The sequence below is a fragment of the Garra rufa genome, chromosome 1 (genome assembly GCF_049309525.1).
Source record: "Garra rufa chromosome 1, GarRuf1.0, whole genome shotgun sequence".
Lineage (NCBI taxonomy): Eukaryota > Metazoa > Chordata > Actinopteri > Cypriniformes > Cyprinidae > Garra > Garra rufa.
Window position 1 is genome coordinate 65,382,239 of NC_133361.1, and position 13,062 is coordinate 65,395,300.

General features: G+C 35.8%; 1 protein-coding gene and 1 non-coding gene across 2 annotated transcripts in view; one reads left to right on the forward strand and one right to left on the reverse strand.

Annotated features, from left to right (window-relative positions):
• LOC141318642 (uncharacterized) overlaps positions 1–13,062 on the reverse strand; it is a 190,646-nt gene that overhangs the window by 65,801 nt on the left and 111,783 nt on the right. The window lies entirely within an intron of this gene.
• On the forward strand, positions 9,649–9,763 carry LOC141290525 (U5 spliceosomal RNA). The gene has a single exon (XR_012340174.1). It is a non-coding gene; the product is annotated as a U5 spliceosomal RNA (small nuclear RNA).

Here is a 13,062-nt window from a genome sequence, read left to right on the forward strand (position 1 = left end):
ACCTTTTAGTTTAACTTAGAAAATCAACATTTGAAACAATTTGGATATTCAGAGAAAATAGGATTCTTGCTCATATTTTATAACTCAAAGCATGTTTCTCTATCGAAGAGTTTCTTAAATCCATCTCTATGTACAGTCGGTATCAACATTTGTTCTTCATGCTATTAAGTGCTACTACTTTAAAGACACAATAAAAAAGCAGCATGATTTGCTAAAGCAGCACTGTCTGTGGGCATTGAATCATATGTTTGCAACTGGTGTGGATGCAGTCAGTTTTCACTGCAAAATTGAGGTAACCTAGGGCCTGTTTCAATAAGGAGGTTCAACCAACTCTGAGTTTAAACTTGAACTCTGAATTGATTTACCCTGAGATGGGAAACTCTGAGTTTTTGGTTTCAGAACAGCTGAACTAAGTTAGTTTAATCTACTCTGAGTAGGTTGACTCTGAGTTTAGTGGTTGACCCATGACTATGAAAAGCCCTGATCAATGGAGCTCCGAAATTATGATTCACCATGGCAACAGCTCCCGCCAAAAAGACCTCTGCATACTTCGGGCCAATGCTTAACTTTAATTCTTAATAATTCTTAATAATATAATAATTTAATTATTAATAATTTGAATATCAAAGGTAAAAACTGGCAGAACAGTAAGTTAATGAACTATTCATTTTCATGGTATCCCACAGGCAAAAAAAATAATAAAAAATAAATAAAAAAAATAAGAAGAATGAAACAGCTAAACATGAAGTATAAAAACATAATTCAACCAGGTAAAGCTTTAAGCATAAAGGGTTAATGGGTGTAGGCTACATGACTTTTCTAATATTTGACATTAAAATATAATTCTGTGTCTATTTCAATTTGCAGCAGCTTTTTCCACATAGTCTAATGCTCTTTTCACATAATTAAATGTTCTCTAATCCAAACAGTTGCATTTCTTAGTTCGAGTAATGAAATGAACATTTGATGCCTACTCAGCCAACAGCAAGAAGGCTCAGATGAAGAGGAGATGGAAGTACTGGAAGAATGTTAAAATCCAACATGAAAAAGAATAAAAGTTGCATTTGTGCAATTAGGCAAAAAAGATGGCTGTGGTGGTGGTTTTTATATATATATATATATATATATATATATATATATATATATATATATATATATAATTTTTTTTTTGGCACTTTGACAGTGTCTGCATTATGAAAATATGTGCAGTAAATTAATGCACCCAAAAAATGCTTTTCTTACTTAGTATTATTGTCTTGTTGTTCCAATTTAAAAAAAATCTAAAGATTCTTAAATCAAGATACATTACTAAGAAAAATGTCTTTCTTTATTCTGTCAAAAAGGTTTTTGAGGAATTCCAGGATTTTTCACCATATTTCGATGGGAGCTAACAGGCCAAATTTCAGTTTCAATGCAGCTTCAAAGGACTCTACATGATCCCAGCCCAGGAATAAGGGTCACTGGAAACTTGTAAAGCCCTTTGAAAGCTGTATTGAAACTGAAATTTGAACTTTCAACCCATTGGCTCTCATTGAAGTCCACCATATGGAGAAAAATCCAGGAATGTTTTCCTCAAAAACTTTAATTTGTTTTTGACTTGAAGAAAGAAAGACATGAACATCTTGGATTACATGGGGGTGAGTGAATTATCAGGAAATATTTTCTCTGGAAGTGAAGTATATATATAGAGAGAATTTATATTTAATTACACATTCTGATTAAACTGTTCCATGTTCTTCATCATCACAGTATTTTATATGTAATTGTACTCTATTTCTTAAAAAAAAAGAGCTTAAATGTAAAATGTAAATTTAATATGGCATTTGTGCAGACTTTGTATTTTGTCTTTTAAATAAAATGTTTTATTTTTCACCTTGAGCATGCTTTGACACTTTATTGAAGCTTTTTTTTTTATTGGAATGATTTGTAAAATAACAGTGTTTCTCTGTAGAACATTTAGTGCTTTCATTGTAATAATCTATTCTATAATAGTCAAGTAAGGGTTTTACACTGTAAAAAAAAAAAAAAGAAAAAAAAAAGGGTCAAACGAATGACAGCTACGGCTGCCAAACAAGTAAAAAAAAACATAAAATTAAAGTAATATATCCTAATTGAAACAAGCAAAAAAATATGTAAAATATGTTTTTTTTTCTGTAAAACCTTTAATGAAAATCTCTGTAGAATTACTGTTTTTTTTTTTCAATTTATTTCAATAATTTTATTTTTTTAAAAGGTGTTTATTTAATCTTCATAAGTGATTTTTTCTTATTTTTCATTTTATCTGCCAATTGGGTAAGAAAAATTATCTTGTTTCCATTTGCATTAAGATTATTTTTCTGGTTTTAAGTAAAATGCACTAAATTTACATTCCAAAACACTCACTAAGAAAAGCATTTTTGAAGCATAAATGAATGAATGATATATTTAAACATCACTTACACTTTAAAAAGGGGGAGGAGACCGAAAGAAACTCTGGGTTTACAGAAGAAAACCTGCTCCTGACCAGGTTTGGTTCACAGAGTAAGTTACCAAGGTAACTGACTCTGAGTATAAGTTACCTCTCTTTCAGAAACAGGCTTGACTTACCCTGCTTTCTCAGGTTTGATAAACCTCCCATTCTGAAACTGAAAACCCAGAGTTTCCCTTATTTCAGGGTTAACATACTCAGAGTTTTCACTTAACCTCCTTTCTGAAACGGGCCCCTAATGTCATTTGACCGTTTACTCACATTTACAGCTGGGAAAATAAGTATTTGACACATCATCATTTTTATCAGTAAGTGGATTTCTAAGTGGGCTATTGACACAAAATTTCCACCAAAGAAAAATTTCATACAAAGAAATCTGATCATTTAAGTATACAAGTTGAGTTATAATAAATAAAGTGAAATGACACAGGGAATAAGTATTGAACACATGAAGATAACAAGGTGCAAAATGACATAGAAAGCCAGGAGATCACCTGAAATCTGTCAGTATTGAGAGAGAAACCCTGCCCCCTATCAGTACTAATTGATATCAGCTGCTTTAGTCCTAATTGATGGCCTATAAAGGCTTCAGGGCACACAGGGAAGACTTCATGATGGATACTATAGTGAATGACATCAAGTTGACCGCTGCAATATGGCGGATGGCTTAAGTATAGCGGCCCATAGAAACAGTCGCTAATGAGGCATCTACGTATATTTACGTTGTCCGTGAAGAAAGCGGCAGAGTCCTATTTAGGATTTATTTGTCCAAATAGCTGCTGGCTAGTAAATACGCAGGAACACCACAAACGAAAAGAAGCATTGGTAAATATGTTTATTGAGACTGGAGTGTCTACACGACTGTGTGACTCGATTGCCTTCAAAAAGTTGGTAACACTTTCTATGAAGCCTGTATTTATAATAGTTATGAGGGTATTCTTAAGGCATTATAATGAATACATATTGCATTATAAAGAACCTTATAATATGTTGTATTATCTCATGAGTATTCATTAGAACAGTTTTAATGTATTATAAATGTTTTACTTATTTGTGGTTATAGCTTTTAAGAGTATGATTACTCCTAATAGTTATAACGTATTATAAATGCCATATCTTGCCATGTTACTCATGTCAATTTACTTAAAGCATACAAAGACCACTTAAGTAATAATAATAATATTTCTCTAAGAGCCATGAGATCATGTATCAGATCAGATGAATGTGTAATATGAGACCCCGCCCATTGACTTGTGTTCTCTGTAGTGGACCTTGTGTTTTCATGAATTTTCTTTGAATTTTTTGAGCTACTCTGTCAAGTCCTGTAGTAGGCTACTGTGCAGCGGACATCATGGGCTTTCTAGTGATATTTGATTGGCTGGCATGCTAGGAACCACTTCTTACAATGCATCCAAAATGGCCGGCATACAAATGAGCACATTTTATGGGTAGGGATATGAGATATGTAAAATTTTGCTTTTTAAGAGTTTTTTTTTTTTTACTATTATTATCACATATATAGTTGTTTATTAAAGTGTCAGGAACAATACAATTAGCTTTCAAAGCTATTGTTTGTGCTTCAAAATATCATCCTTTTTTAAATGTCAACTATAGTGGACACCAGGACCATCTTAATGTAATTAATGAATGCATGTTGTAGGAGGCAGAACTGAAGCAGAGAGGATTTTTATAAGATAGTTGAGGGAGACTCTGACTTAGAGCTGTCAGATGAGGAGAGAGATTTAACAGACAAGAAGATGATGAAGAAGAGGAAGTTTTTTTTTTTTTGTTTGTTTTTTGTTTGCTTTCTTTCAGACTAAAATGTTCCAGGAATTTCAATAAAAAATGAAAAATTTCAAATACAAAAGGAAAAAATGGCTTTTGTTTTGTTTTTGTTACATTATGTTGGATTAATATCCCTTTACAGCCATATTCTGTACAGTTTTGTTGTCTGAGTTTGGCTGTCATTTCAAACTATAATGGTCCTGTGGGCCACTACAGTGGACATGTTGTAAAATTAAAAATAAAAACAAAATGTAAAAACTCGAAATTTTAGAATTTTTTTTTTTAACCCAAAGGATGTTGGAAATCACAAAAACAACAACAAAAAAAGACACTTTTTTTCCTTTGAGTCTCAGGAGGATAAGACACATTTGTATTATTAGTTTGATTATTTTGATGGTACCCTTTAGACAGCTTTTGATAAGCAACTGCATGTCAACAATTAGCCTATTATTAACAGTATGCTAAATATATGTTAACACTGTATTTTGATGGTTCCCCAAAAGACAAACTGATTATAAGTAACTTTGCAAGTATGTGAACCTTCTACTTAGCCTAAGCTTAACCTAGGTCTACTAATACTCTAAGGAGTGTTAGTTGACATGTAGTTGCAAAGTTGCTTATAGTCAATGGACTAAAGGGGACCATCAAAATAAAACTTAATATAATATAAAAAAATAATGTAATATGATATAGTCCATTATAAATGAAGTAGATTTATGGTGACCATTGTGTGTTATATTTAGCATTATTTAAACGAATGAAGAAACTTTCACATGAAAGTGCTTCAATGTGTGATTATAAGATAAATTTCACAGTTTGCATATTATTCCTATGTTTTAGATGCTAAAGAGGAGAGTGTTTTCAAAGTCCTGCCCACTCTGGAGAAAATGTCTTCAGACCCACAACCACGGAATCCCGGAAGCCATTCATTGACGTACAACCTGTAAGTTTTGTTTTACTTTTTCTACTCTAATAAGGGTGTATATATAAACACAGAGGTGGTCAAAATTATTACAACAGTAGTATCTTCACCAGCTAAAAATGGCTTTAAGTCTGTGATTGTTATCTTTTACCATAGTGTGTCAGTAGCAAATATCAGTTTACATTTCCAATCATTCATTTTGCCATTAATTGTGATAATCCAGTGAGGTTTTTGTTTGCACAACAGTCAGTCCTCCACAGAGATCTGATCTCATCATCATCCAGTCTGTCTGGAAAGACATGAAGAAACAGAACAAACTGAGACAGACTAAATCCAGAAGAATTGTGACAATGTCTCCAAGATGCTTCAAGAGACCTACCTGCAAAGCTACCTGAAAAACTATGTGCAAGTGCACCTACTGTAGGGTAAAAGCTGCTTTAAACGCAAAGGATGGTCACACCAAATATTGATTTAATTTAGTTAATCGAAGTGAATTGATAAAGTAAATCTATTAATGACATTATTTTTGACAGCATCCTCATTTTACAACATTTTTAGACAAGTGCTTAAAACTCTTAACAGTACTGTAGCTTTGCAGTTAGGTCTCTTGAAGCATCTTGGAGACGTTGCCACAGTTCTTCTGGATGATGATGAGAACAGATCCTGTGTGGAGCACTGGCTGTTGTGCAAACAAAAATGTCACCTGATTATCACAATTAATGGCAAAATGAATGTTTGGAAATGCAAACTGATATTCCGTACTGACACACCACAGCAAAAGATAGAAATCAATGATTTGAAACCATTTTTTAGCTGGTGAAAATACTAATATTCTAATAATTTTGGCCAACCCTTGTATGAAGAGTTCAGATGTAAAAGACTAAAAGTGCAGTTTGAAATTTTCTTCTGAAATGAGTATTTATTTCACACCTCTGTGTTTATGTTCATAAAATACACTTAACTTAAAATGTTAGTTATGTTGCAAGACTAAATGTCATATAATTAACAGGTGGGGATCAACATGGTGGATTTGTGCCTTGGGGATGAGACAACGACTTCCCAGACCTTCGCCATTGTTCCAGGCCATGCCATTGAAGCGGACTTGTTGCCTGTGAATTTCTCCGGCGTGCAGTATATCATATTGATGGACATAAGTCTTCATGTGTTTTTGTGGGCAACTGTTTTTTTCTGGCCACTTAACATTTAAACACTAACATGTTTTAAATTGTAAGTATTGTCTGGTGGACTCTTTGTTGGGCTTAGGTTTAATGGCACAATGTTTGGAATGATTCTAATGTGGTAATAATTCATTTTTGACTGTTCTGCTGCTGCAATGTTGACAAAGAATAGGAATGTACAGTGCCTAGTTTACAGTTTTGTGTTTTAAAAAACTGATCTACTAAAACCGTTATTTGTCTGTAGGGTTTGGACAAAATATGTGACAGCTGTACCCCTTTTGAAAATTGTATTAAAAAGAAATGTGAAAACTCATTAAATTGATGTTTACAGTTGCATTTTTTTGTGTTGTGTAAATGTATTACAGAAAAACAATAATAATACATTCCTTTGTGATTTATATATTATTATTGGTAAAAAAATAAAGGTAGCAAGGCAATGAGACAACAAATAACCCAATGTTTAGGTAATCTTTAACCCAGCAGCACAGTTAATCTGACCCACTGGTTGGGTCAAATAAACAACCCAGCATTTTGGGTCAAATGGTTAAACCCAGCACTTGGGTCAAAACAACCCAACGCGTGTTCTGTCCCATAGTTACCCAGCAGCTGGGTTATGGTTGGGTTATTTTTTAACCCAGCACTTTTTAGAGTGTACCGCAGTGATTCTCAACTCCAGTCCTCGAGGCCCACTGCTCTGCACATTTTGTATGTCTCCTTCATTTAACACACCTGATTCAGATAATCAGATCGTTAGGAGAAAGATCCATGAACTGAAATGAGTGTGTCAGATTCAGAAACATACAAAATGTGCAGAGCAGTGGGCCCCGAGGACTGGAGTTGAGAATCACTGCTCTACCGTATAAATTTCTTATTATATCCTCCTAAAAGTATTTAAAAAATGCAATGGAAAATTCAAACTGATTTAATTTTAAATCACTTTGTGTTTAACCTTAATAATACACAAAGACAAAGAGCTTAAAATATATATGCATTGAGATTATGTACACTAAGCAATACATGTACAGTTCTGTTAAAAACTAATCTATTAAGCTAGCCCTCTCCATTTACCTTCACAAGTGGTTTGAACAGTGGGTTTGGTTTTTCAGGAGTTCGGGAGGCATTGGAAATGCCTGCAAACCAGTTTTCTCATCTATACATCACTCTGCACTATATATTGTGATAACCTGTTGTTTCTTACAAAACCTTATTTAAAAATAATTAATAAGACATAACAATGGCTTTTTGTGACTTTTGAGACATCATCTTCTGAGATAGATGGCCCTGCAATTGTTACTGTTATATCAGAGCACCTAAAAGCTCTTCCATTGGACTTGGTTCTTTTGAAACACTGTTTGAAAAGAGATGTGGGGAGACCAGTTGTCGTGCAGCAATTGGAGTTAGAGGGGAAAAATGCAGCTTCCAGGAAAAGCTGAAAAGGCACAGTTGCTGTCGCAAACAGCCAAGACGTCAAAGGGCTTTGTAGTCGGCAGGGTTCGAACCCTGGAAGAAAAATGGAGGTGGCAGAAATGACCGCTTCTTTTTTAACTTTTACTCCTCCCATTTAAAGTGAGGGGAAAGGGGGGGTTAAAATCACGTTGACAGGTGTCGGCACCGTAGATTACCCTTGGTGAGCGTAGTGGTTTAGTGCAGCGAGTGCACAGGCCCAAGAAGGTGTAGTAAAGGTTTCCGTGGAGAGGAGCCTTTGCGGGTGATCTTTGTTTTTGGGGTTCCTGCTTACAACTGAGCTGTATTGGAGTGTCAAGAGTAAAACTGGCCACCAGCCAATGGGCAGTGGAACGAAGCGCGCCTCACCACGTTCTGTACTTGCGGCCTTTGCGCTTTCTGCGTCACAGCTCCAGATTTCTTTAGCCAGCATGGAAAGACAGCACTCTCTCGTACATGACGGGATACAAACAAAGATGGCTTCAGCTCCTTTTGCCCTATCAGTGACTTGCGCATTTCAAGCATTCTTTTCAGATGGCTAAAAGCTGGAGTTGGGCACTTGCGTTGGTGGTATAGTGGTGAGCATAGCTGCCTTCCAAGCAGTTGACCCGGGTTCGATTCCCAGCCAACGCATTTGTTTTGGCTCTGGCTGACGTTGAAGCAGAACTCCTTCTGTGACCTCTGTCAGCACCAAAAACTTTTGGATGAGTCGTTCAGCAGCAGCAAAGACCTGGGTCTCCCCGTCGGGGAATCGAACCCCGGTCTTCCGCGTGACAGGCGGAGATACTGTCCACTATACTAATGAGGAGCTGTACCTGCTGGCCTTCGCCCCCAGCTGACGGGACTTCACCGACATCAGCATAAGGAGCCACTACTCCATGAAAAAAAACAAATCAACCTGCCTTGATCTTATTGAGTCTCCCAATATCTTGAATGCTACACATTACAGGGGGTCATCATTTGGACAACTTTTCTATTATTACAATTTTTTTTACTATTCATAATGGGAACATGAAAAAAAAGGATGGGAAATCATGTGGCAGTAACATCGCATTTACGTGGATCATATCGCCCACTGCTAGAATTCTGCCACTGAACCACCAATGCTCGGAAAGGAGGGAGAACGTTTGGAATTAACACCGCATTTACGAGTATATTGCCCACTGCTAAACTTCGTAAACCTACAGATAAAGTGAACAAGTTTTATAGGCATTTGACGAATATAGACGGACTAATGAGTTTCTGAAAAGATTCGGCAGGGAACGGGGGTTGGTCAATATGCAAAGGTTGGAGCTCCTTCAAGTAAATCAGGCTTCATTTTAAAGAACCTTACACACATGCAAACACACACACACACAACTTAATTAAAAGAACTCTGTTCCTGCATTGGCCAGGAATCGGACCCGGGTCTCCCGCGTGGCAGGCGAGAATTCTACCACTGAACCACCAATGCTCGGCAGGGAGACCGTTAGCCTTCACATTGCCCTGGATTTAGTAATGGTGCGTAACTGTTACACGTCAAATCCAGGGAAAGGGGGGTTGGGTCAATATGCAAAGTTTGGAGCTCCTTCTAGCAAATCAGGCTTGGCCTTCAAGGCTCATTTTAAAGAATCCCACACACATGCAAACACACACCCCTTGCTTAAAAGAACTCTGCTCCTGCATTTGCCCGGGAATCAGAGCCAGGCCTCCTGTGTGGCAGGCGAGAATGGATGACGGAAGAGACTTTTTAACTTTTACTCCTCCCATTTGGAGTGAGGGGGAGATGAAAATCTTGTCGGCACCCTAGATTACCCTTTGTGAGTGTAGTGGTTTACCACAGGGACCGCACATGCTCAAGCGCATGGGCACGCAGCTCGAGTTTTTCTTCATACACGCATAAATATTTCGCCTTTTACTAAAGATTTCCGTGGAGGGGAACCTTTGCGAGTGACCTGTATTTTTGGGTGCTCTGCTCACTGCAGAGCCGCACTGCAGTTTCAATAACAGACTGAATCTGACCACGCACCAATGTGCATTGGAGCGAAGCGCGCTTCCTCGTGGACCGTGTTTGCAGCCTTTGCGCTTCCTGTGTCGCAAACTTCACATTTTTTTTTCAGCCAGCATGGAAAGACAGCACTCTCATGACATGATGGGATCCAAACCTTGGGCTTCAGCTCCTTTGGCCCTGTCAGTGACTCATGTACTTCCAGCATTCTTTTTGGCTCACAACTGAGCTGTATTGGAGTGTCAAGAGTGAAACTGGCCACCAGCCAATGGGCAGTGGAACGAAGCGCGCCTCATCACATTCTGTACTTGCAGCCTTTGCGCTTTCTGAATCGCAACTCCAAATTTCTTTAGCCAGCATGGAAAGACAGCACTCTCTCGTACATGACGGGTTACAAACAAAGATGGCTTCAGCTTCTTTTGCCCTGTCAGTGACTTGTGCATTTCAAGAATTCTTTTCAGAAGGCTAAAAGCTGGAGTCCGCCACTAGCGTTGGTGGTATAGTGGTGAGCATAGCTGCCTTCAAAGCAGTTGACCCGGGTTCAATGGCTCTGGCTGACGTTGAAGCAGAACTCCTTCTGTGACCTCTGTCAGCACCAAAAACTTTTGGATGAGTCGTTCAGCAGCAGCAAAGACCTGGGTCTCCCCGTCGGGGAATCGAACCCCGGTCTTCTGCGTGACAGGCGGAGATTTTTTTTTTTTTTATTGAAAAAATTAAAACAATACAGGTCACTGTAAAATCATTGGATGTGTTTCAACAATTACAGAAACTTCCCATATTAGAATTACATGCACAATAAATACATTCAATAAAAGTAATACATTTCTTTAGGGTTCTAAAAAAGACATCTCCAGTCCCATATCCGTCAAGAGCTTTAAGACCCCGTGTGTAAAAGTTTTAGAAAAAACATCAAGCTTTTCTTCAGTTTTGAAATAATAAAACAAACATTGTATATATTTCTCAAGTTTCCTTTTAAAAACATACCACACATCCATTACATAATTTTCTTTCTTTGCCATCAACCTTCTTTCCCATATTGCACTCTTCATTAACATCACCAGTAAATTTATACATTTCTTGTTTTTACACTGCTTTTCAATTCCCAACATATAAACTCTCAACCATTCAAAGTTTTCATTCCCCTCTCCTCTTAAATTTAAAATCATATTCTCACATTTGTTCTTAAAATCTTCTAATTTACTACAATAGAAAAACAAGTGTAAGAAATTTTCATCCCCTTGTTTACACACTTTGCATACAGGACTTTCTTCCATTCCGATCTTGTTTAAAATAACATCAGTAAAAACCACTTTGTGTCGTATAAAATACTCCAAGTTCTCCAGTTTAGCCTGTACTAGTTTGCCATTTATGTTTCCCCAAATACTTTTTTCCTCTACATTGCTAAATTTTTTACACCAATATTCATTTGCAACAGGTTTCTTAAAAACAACATCTCTAAAAAAACAATAAAAATTCTTGACAGTACATTCTTTCAAACCATACAGATTTTCTCCCACTCTCACATATATATCTTTCTCTTGTTCCTCTTCTTCCATATTCTCTATTCTCCTTATCCATTCTTTAGGTATAGCAGTCCTGAGCATTTCATACTTGGTTCTAATTTCATGCCTGTTAAAATCTTCTTTTGCTTCTTGCATTGCATCTACTATGAATTGTTCTGGTAAAAAACCTTCTTTGAATTCATACAACACATCCCTCACCTTAGTAATTCCCACCTCCCACCATTTCTTAAAAAATATCTCTTTACCCTGGTTTAAAATGCGGTTGTTTAGGAACAAAGGCTGATTTAAAATGCTTTCTCTTCCTTGAAGGTTATAATGTACATTGGTTAAAATTTTGCCCCATGCTCTCAACAATTCTTTATAAAATTCCGGCATCCCTTCTATCATCCAATTTTTGGTCCTCATCCATAAAATACTATCTCCCAGATTAAAATTACTACATTTATTTAAAAAATATCCCATTGTTCTTTTCCATGCCGCATTGTTCCCCACGTCTAAGTACTTTTTTTTATCATTTTTACTCTTAAACTGTTTTTGGTAACACTTTGTTTTAAGGGTCCAGAACAATGCATTAGTTAAGCATTAATTAACTGTTAATTTGTTCATAGTTAAGCATTAGTTAAGGACAAACACACTAGTAATTAATGACTAATTTAACATTTTAAGGTTCCAAATAATGTATTAGTTATGTATTAATAAACTAGTAATTCACGATTAACTTGTTCACAATTATGCATGAGACAAGCATGAACACATACATAAATAATGATTAACTGAACATATAGTAAGGGCTTATTAACCATTATTTACGAATTATTAAACGTGTAAAAACACATAAATAAGCAAAAAAACAAACAAACAAAAATAAGCTAGTAATTAATAAATAACTGAATGTACAGTAAATACATGTTAGCCATTATTTACAAATTAATAAGCCATTATTATTTTAATATTTTTTGTAGTGATGTAAATATATTTCTGTGATTTACCATATATTAAGTTAACCGAATAATAAACTAGTAATTATGTTTAATTACTGCTGGTTTGCAATTATGTATGGCTAAAATAGTGTAATAAGGACTATTTGATGCATCAGATTCTACAGTTGTAATGTTAAAGTTATATCCACATTAATTATGGCACTTATTGAGTGATATCCAAGTTTATTCACCAGAATAAGCCACTAATTAAGGCTAACCTTCCATTAATACAGTACTAATAAAGCCGATTTTACCCCCTATTCTGAAGTGAAAGTTATATCCACATTAATTATGGCAATTATTGAGTGATATCAAGTTTATTCACCAGAATAAGCCAATAATTAAGGCTAACCTTCCATTAATACAGTGATATCCAAGTTTATTCACCAGAATAAGCCAATAATTAAAGCTAACCTGCCATTAATACAGTACTAATAAAGCCGATTTGACCCCCTATTCTGAAGTGAAAGTTATATCCACATTAATTATGGCAATTATTGAGTGATATCAAGTTTATTCACCAGAATAAGCCAATAATTAAGGCTAACCTTCCATTAATACAGTGATATCCAAGTTTATTCACCAGAATAAGCCAATAATTAAAGCTAACCTGCCATTAATACAGTACTAATAAAGCCGATTTGACCCCCTATTCTGAAGTGAAAGTTATATCCACATTAATTATGCCACTTATTAAGTGATATTCAAGTTTATTCACCAGAATAAGCCACTAATTAAGGCTAACCTTCCATTAATACAGTACTAATAAAGCCGATT